The sequence below is a fragment of the Palaemon carinicauda genome, chromosome 27 (assembly GCF_036898095.1).
Source record: "Palaemon carinicauda isolate YSFRI2023 chromosome 27, ASM3689809v2, whole genome shotgun sequence".
In the NCBI taxonomy this organism is placed as follows: Eukaryota; Metazoa; Arthropoda; class Malacostraca; order Decapoda; family Palaemonidae; genus Palaemon; species Palaemon carinicauda.
In genome coordinates, this window is record NC_090751.1 from 77,862,770 (window position 1) to 77,870,269 (window position 7,500).

The following is a 7,500-nucleotide window of genomic DNA, read 5'->3' on the forward strand; positions in this document are numbered from 1 at the left end:
CTAGGTATGAGTTTTAGTTAGCCAGAGCTACATTCCCTGTTGTTTGCTTTAATAAATTTTAGCTATTTAGCGTTACATAGGATTTCCTTTCGTGCTTTAGTATTATTTTGGCGAAGTATTCGCCAACTCTGGCCTACGCTAGGCCATGTAGCCTAGTCGTTTGGCTCTAGTACTTCCTGCATGATTTTGTTTTTCCGAGTGTATTAAAATTTTATTGAAGCTTTAGGCTGTTTTTTTATATATTTAAGATTATGTTGAATATTTCCAAGATAGTATACGAGTGAGTTTCGGTGATTTAGGTAATCGATTCTTTTGGTGCCTAGGCTAAGTTGCTTATGGAGCCTTAGTATACTTTCTCATACTCCCCGGTTACTTTCTTTTCTTCGGAGAAGGTATGCAATCCCTTTCCTCTCTGTTTAAGCCTTGGGCTTATCCCTAAGTGGTTTATCTGAATTAACTTTCGATAAAACTATACTGGGGTGTTACTGTACCTTCCTGTTCCAGTAAGTCTGGTTTCAGAGAGGGACAGAACAACAGAGTTTTTAGTCTGAGTCTGTGTTCGTCTGGCTTGGGGTAGAGTCTCCCTCGCTGGCCTAACACAGACATAGGTGGCTTAGCCTCCTTAGGTCACTACCGAAGGTTTCTGTACGAGATGATTCCTTCTTTTGTGATCTAGCAGACTAGTCCTTGTTGCTGTTCTCGGTGGGAGAATAAGATCCTTTTCCTGGGAGTAGCAACACCTTCCTTGCTTTGGTTCTTCGGGAGCTGGCAAGTATTGCTGGCCTCCCTCCGTGGATCTCCCTTAGGCTAAGATGAGTTTCCTTGGGTGCGGGTGATCCTTCACTAAAGCAAGGTTGGTAGGACCCTCTTTTGTTCCTTCCCCCTCTATCTACGTAATGGCTTAGCCATTACAGTACTGTACGTCATTCTACATCTGGACCTAGGATAGGTTAGGATGTGGAATTGACTCAGTCCTTGCCGGCTGGCAGGGGTCTTCTGCTTGAGTGCTGCCCGGACCTCCCTTGGTCCCTCATCCATGCCTGCCTATGAGTCAGACGGCATTGGTCAGGAAGCCTGAATTAGATTCTCCCCTTCCTTATATGCACTCTTTCGGATTGCTGGGCTTGGAGGTTGTTTACGCTCTTATCCCGGCATCCATTCTGTTTTCTTCTAGTGCTGTACCCGACCCGGCTGCCGGCCTATGAAGCCGGCAGCCGGGCAGTGGTAGTCCTCTGGTTCTTTTGCTGCTGGCTGGCATTGGTTGTTTACCTTTGCCGGCTGGCTAATGTCAGCCCTTGTCTGCCGGTCGCCAGGAGAGTGGCCGGCAGCCGGGTGCTACCTTGTGTAGCCGACATGGGCTGTTGCCGGCCGACAGTTACTGCCGGCCGGCACATGCATTTGAACCAGCGTTCTGCCGCCTTATAGCTGTTAAGTAGAGTACTTTAAAGCTAGTTATGGTGTGTGCCGGCCGGCACCTTCTATACTGTACCAGTATTTTTCAGTATAACATATACTGTAAAAGGAAAACTATAGTATAAGTTTTGGTACAGCACTGTGTGTTCTAACACTTTTATGTTGTCTTGCACAGCCCTTTGCTGTTGCCTTACAGATAAGAAAGTAAGTTCTTTCTTGTCTATTATCCAGGATTTTAAAATCATTGCTTAGGTGTGAGCTATACCTGTTTCCTCTGGAAACTTTTCATTGGTTATTCTAGAAGAGATTAACCATACGATTTTATTATCTGGAAGGCTGCAGCAATTGGTTGTGAAGGAAACACAAGTGTGTGTCTTTCCTTTCTGAATTGTTATGCTAAACTGTGCATATCCAGTGATACATAGTTCACTTGATACTCATGGAAATTTCTTCTCTTTACAGGAGGACCCTCCGAAGTGCGGAAGTGTTTTCTGCAACGTCCGCAGTAAGAGCCTCTGCGGACATGAGTTTTGTAGGAGGCACGCAGCATGCGCTGTCTCCAAGGGTGATCTCCAGTATTGGGACCCTCAGGTATGTACCGTGTGCACTAACCTGATTACTGAGGCCTTTGATTCCCCTAGGACGGCGGAATCAAGGGATATAGCAAGGGAGAAGCTTCGTACCTGGGTAAGGGGCTTCCAGAAGAACACCTCTGGACCTTATCTTCCAAGTAAGAAGATGAGGGCGTATCTTTTCCCTAGGGCATCAGCTGATGCAGTGATTCCCCAGCCTCAAGAGGAGATCCCCCAAGTTCAGATCCAGGTGGATGCTAAAGTCGCGGTCGCTATGCAAGACATCCAGTTGGATGACAGGATGTCTGACGTGGACGAGCGTCTGGAGGAAGACCTCCTAGCAGAAGCCCAGGATGAAGTTCAAGCCCCAGACGTTGTAGAGGAAGAGGTCGACGAGGTGTCGGCTACTTCGTTTCAGATCCCGGAGCCTATTCCCTCAACATCGGCCGCTCTCCCAGTAGAACTGGGACAGGCCCTCTCCTCCATTGTTGGAATGATCCAGCAAATGCAGAAGGAGAATCAGGAGAAGGCGGCTGCAATGGAACTGCAGATGCTGAGGCTTGCAGCATCACATGGGCCCCAGAAAAGGCTCAATGTGAAAGACCTTCCCTTGTGCTCAGATGCTAACCCGTGGAGGTATGCTGATTACATACCGATGACGACTGGAAAGATCGTCATTTCGGATAAGTTGGGTTCAGTTCCCCTAGAGGAGGTGGAATTCTGGCCCAGCAAGGGGTCATATCCGGACTGTTATGTCCGGTTGAGGAAGGAACCAGCTTCAAAGGAGGAGACAGAGCCAAAGGAGGTCATAGTGATGGACCATGCTAAGGCTCAAGCTTTGCTTTCATCTTCGATGAAAGAGAGGGGCTTCACGAACTCAAAGGTAGCTGCGTTGAGTAAGAAGCTCCCTTCCTTTGTGTCCTCTCCTGCTAGAGCCTTCCCCTTTTTACAGAAAGGGTTTGCGGCTGTACTAAAAGCAGTCGAGGCCGGCAAGCCTTGCCCCTCCCTGGAGGAGTGTAAACCCTTGTCGCTGGCCCTGCCTATGGACCACAAAGACTGGAAGGACGTCCATCTTACCTTCTCTGTTAGGAAGTTGGAGGCTGATATTGCCGGACGTCAGTTCGGCGAGGACCTCCCTAAGCTGTCTGACTTTCTTTTGCGGAGAGAGCTCGATACAAAAGAAAGACTGGCTGCCTCAATGTTTCTTCAAACTACTCTTGAGACGATGGCAAGTGACCCCAAAGTCCATGAAATGTTCATGGTAGTGGCCAAGACTCATCTGGCCACAGTGACGAAGGATCTTTATAGCTTCGTCAGAGCGAGGAGAGCTTGTAGGGAGTTCGTGTTCACCTCGGCTACGGTGAGGCACGAGCCAAGGTAACTAATCTCCTCCAACATTTGGGGCAAAGACCTTTTCCCTACCGATTTGGTCAAAGAAGTTTTTGATAAGGCCGCCACGGAGAATAGAAACCTTCTCCAGAAGTGGGGCCTGGCTATCAAAAGAAAGTCTTCCCCGGATGAGGGTCCTCAACCAAAGAGGAAGACTATGAGGACTAGGCTACCGTCTCGGCCAGCCAAGCCTCTTAGACAGCAACAGCAACTGCAATTGCCATTGCCTTCAGTGCCCCAGATGGTGGCACAAACCCCGACCACATTCCAGTGGGTACCCAAGGTCGTGTCGACACAGTCCACGGCATTCACCCCAACGTTCGAAGGGTAGACTACTTCCTTTTGAGCAAAGCCTAGAGGAGCAGCCAGAGGGTCGTCTAGGCGCCCCTCAAGGGGAAGGGGATTCAGAGAATGGTTACGGTCCGAGCACTCCACCCCCGTGCCCTCGGTTTTTCCAACCCTCCACCCCCGTTCTGGAGGAGTACATTCAAGAACTGTTGGAGAAAAAAGTGATCCGAAAGGTGAAGTCCATCAAATTCCAAGGGAGGCTGTTTTGTGTTCCCAAGAAAGACTCGGAAAAGCTCAGAGTCATTCTGGACTTGTCGCCACTCAACAAGTTCATAGTGAATTGCAAATTCAAGATGCTAACATTACAACACATAAGGACCTTACTGCCCAAGAGGGCATATTCCGTCTTCATAGACTTGTCAGACGCCTATTGGCACGTTCCAATCAACCGTCGACTCTCCCCCTACCTAGGGTTCAAGCTGCAACGAAGTCTATACGCCTTCAGAGCCATGCCATTCGGGCTAAAAATAGCCCCAAGGATTTTCACGAAGCTTGCGAGCGTAGCTCTCAAACAATTACGCCTAAAGGGAATTCAGGTAGTAGCCTACCTGGACGACTGGCTGGTGTGGGCAGCATCCGAGACAGAATGCTTGCAAGCTTCCAGTCAAGTGATCCAGTTCCTAGAGTATCTAGGCTTCAAGATCAACAGAAAAAAGTCTCGACTTTCTCCATCTCAAAAGTTCCAGTGGCTGGGAATCCACTGGGACCTAATGTCACACCGTTTCTCCATCCCGGCGAAGAAAAGGAAGGAGATAGCGGGGTTCTGTCAAGAGACTTTTAGATTCCGAAAGGATATCAAGACGCGAACAGGAGAGGGTACTGGGCTCTCTCCAGTTTGCTTCGGTGACAGACCTAGTGCTAAGAGCACAGCTAAAGGATGCAACCGGAGTTTGGAGAAGTTATGCATCAAACGCGCGTACTCTTCTCAGGCCTTGGTCCCAAGCCAGACATCTAAAGAAGTCGGTTCTTCTTCAGCCACCTCCCCCGTCTGTGACGATTCACTCAGATGCCTCGAAGGAGGGATGGGGAGGTCACTCTCATCGGAAAAAAGTCCAGGGGACTTGGTCCAAGCTATTCAAGACCTTTCACATAAACTTTCTAGAAGCTATGGCAGTGCTCCTTACCTTAAAGAAAGTCTCCCCGCGTCACTCGATCCACATAAGGTTGGTGATGGACAGTGAGGTAGTTGTAAGATGCTTGAATCGACAAGGATCGAGGTCACCACCTCTCAACCAGGTGATGTTGGCCATCTTCCTATTGGCGGAAAAGAAGAATTGGTACCTGTCGGCAGTTCACCTTCAAGGAATCCGCAATGTGACAGCGGACGCTCTATCCAGGTTCACACCAATAGAGTCGGAATGGTCCTTAGATGCAGGATCATTCTCCTTCATTCTGAATCAAGTCCCAGAACTGCAGATAGACCTCTTTGCGACGAAAGACAACAAGAAGTTGCCCCTGTACGTGTCCCCGTACGAGGACCCCTTAGCAGAAGCAGTGGACGCGATGTCCCTCGACTGGAACAGATGGTCCAGGATTTATCTGTTCCCTCCTCACAACCTTCTGTTGAGGGTCCTCAACAAACTGAGATCCTTCAAGGGGGTAGCGGCAATAGTGGCCCACAAGTGGCCGAACAGCGTGTGGTTCCCCCTGGCATTGGAACTACGGCTGAAGTTTGTACCGCTACCAGATCCAGTTCTGACCCAGCGAGTCCAGAAGTCGACTGTCTGCGCTTCATTACAGAAAACCCGGACCCTGCAGCTCATGATTTTCTCTCCCTAGCGGTGAGAAAGCGTTTCGGGATTTCAAAAGCCAGCATAGACTTCCTAGAGGAATATAAGTGCAAATCTACTAGAAGGCAATATGAGTCATCTTGGAGAAAATGGGTGGCCTTTGTCAAGGCGAAGAATCCGCAGGAGATCTCGACGGACTTCTGCTTATCTTTCTTCATCCACCTCCATGGTCAAGGGTTGGCAGCTAACACAATTTCGGCGTGTAAGTCTGCTTTGACAAGACCCATTCTATATGCCTTCCAGATTGACCTCGGTAACGAGATCGTTAATAAAGTTCCGAAAGCCTACGCTAGGCTCAGACCTTCAGCACCTCCAAAGCCCATTTCATGGTCTTTAGACAAAGTTCTTCATTTCGCTTCTCTGTTGAGCAATGAGGAGTGTGCGTTAAAGGATTTGACACAAAAAGTTATTTTCCTATTTGCACTCGCGTCCGGGGCCAGGGTTAGTGAGATTGTAGCCCTCTCGAGAGAGGCAGGTCGTGTTCAGTTCCTGGATGGGGGAGAACTGAACCTGTTTCCGGATCCTACGTTTCTCGCTAAGAATGAGTTACCCACCAACAGGTGGGGTCCCTGGAATATCTGCCCTCTGAAAGAAGATGCATCTCTATGTCCGGTAGAATGCCTAAAGGTCTATCTTCGTAGAACTTCAGACTTCAAGGGTGGTCAACTATTCAGGGGAGAAACATCAGGCTCAAAATTATCTCTGAATCAACTCAGAGCGAAAATCACATATTTTATTCGCAGAGCGGATCCTGACAGTACACCCGCAGGTCACGATCCGAGGAAAGTTGCCTCATCCTTAAATTTCTTTAATTGTATGGATTTTGAACATCTCCGTTCATACACTGGCTGGAAGTCTTCCAGAGTGTTCTTTCACCACTATGTGAAGCAAGTAGAGGAACTAAAGAGATCTGTGGTAGCAGTGGGTCGCCTCGTTAACCCTACTGTTTAACTCTGCGAGGAACAGTGGTTTTAATTGGGACGATTAATTCCAGGGTGAGCGTTTAGTTACTTACGGTACTACAAACTAAGTGAGGGCACTGAGTTGCCCACGTAGACTGTTCCATTTCCAAAGGTGAACCTAGCATAAGTGCAGACATGTGTGCCGAGCGTTTTCTAATGCTAATGTGATTGACTTGTAATATAGACTTTTATGACTTTGATACCTCGGTATCTTACAAGTGGCAATAATGTTTTTCTTTCAGATAAACAAGTTCTGTTTACTATCATACTTATGCTTAAAGTTTTGGGTTATCCTCTTCTTATATATATATATATATATATATATATATATATATATATATATATATATATATATATATATATATATATATATATATATATATATATATATAATTGTTGTTAACCTGTCTATTTATTGTTTGTCAATAAACTTGTTCTTGAGAACCTTGCGTCTCCTTCACCTGTGTCAATTTATTGGTATAATTGAGCATTCATTCTATGTACTTTGTCTGGGATAATTCTAATAGAATTGTTCCTTTATGCAAGCTATGTTGCATTGGTTTATGCTTTCCCTTAACGGGAGGACTTTTACAAGTTTCCTCCTATGCGGATATAAACCTTTGTCCAATACAAGTATTGTGCGGAGAACTAGTCGATATTTCATATTGACGCAGTGGTTCTTTACAAACTATGCTTTACTTAATATAGGGTGAGACCACTATATTAGCTTGCCTGGTATTCATACATAGGTATATGTACTCTTCGAGACTTTTCCAGAGTCTAGTAGGACTCTTCCCTGTAGGGGGCAGGAAGCTCTAACATGGTTTATGGTTAGTTGAAAAGATGTATAACGGTAACATCTTAGGTCTCTAGGTCTAGTCGATTGGGAAAAATTACCTCCGGGGAGTACGGCACGTTCTGAGAATCCACAGATACAGTAATGCTCTGGTATACTTCCATCAGGACGACATGGCTTGAGCCTAAAAAACGGATTTTGAGCGTAGCGAAAAATCTATTTTTGGGTGA